Here is a 309-nt window from a genome sequence, read left to right as displayed (position 1 = left end):
CTCACATTGTCCATAGTGCTGTTGCTAGGCTAACAGAGGCTTGCAGGAGATGCTCACCTGGTCCATAGTGCTGGAGCTAGGCTAACAGAGGCTTGCAGGAGATGCTCACCTGGTCCATAGTGCTGGTACTAGGCTAACAGAAGCTTGTAGGAGATGCTCACCTTGTCCACAGTGCTGGTGCTAGGCTAACAGAGGCTTGGAGAAGATGCTCACCTGGTTCATAGTGCTAGGCTAACAGATGTAACATGAGGGGGCCCTGTTTGCTTGTTTGTTGGGGTTTCTGTCCTGCCCAGTACCCCCAGCTGTTTA

This window comes from Microtus ochrogaster, unplaced genomic scaffold (assembly GCF_000317375.1).
Source record: "Microtus ochrogaster isolate Prairie Vole_2 unplaced genomic scaffold, MicOch1.0 UNK6, whole genome shotgun sequence".
Taxonomy (NCBI): Eukaryota; Metazoa; Chordata; class Mammalia; order Rodentia; family Cricetidae; genus Microtus; species Microtus ochrogaster.
The sequence above is the reverse complement of the archived record's forward strand: the minus strand, read 5'-3'. Positions refer to the sequence as shown.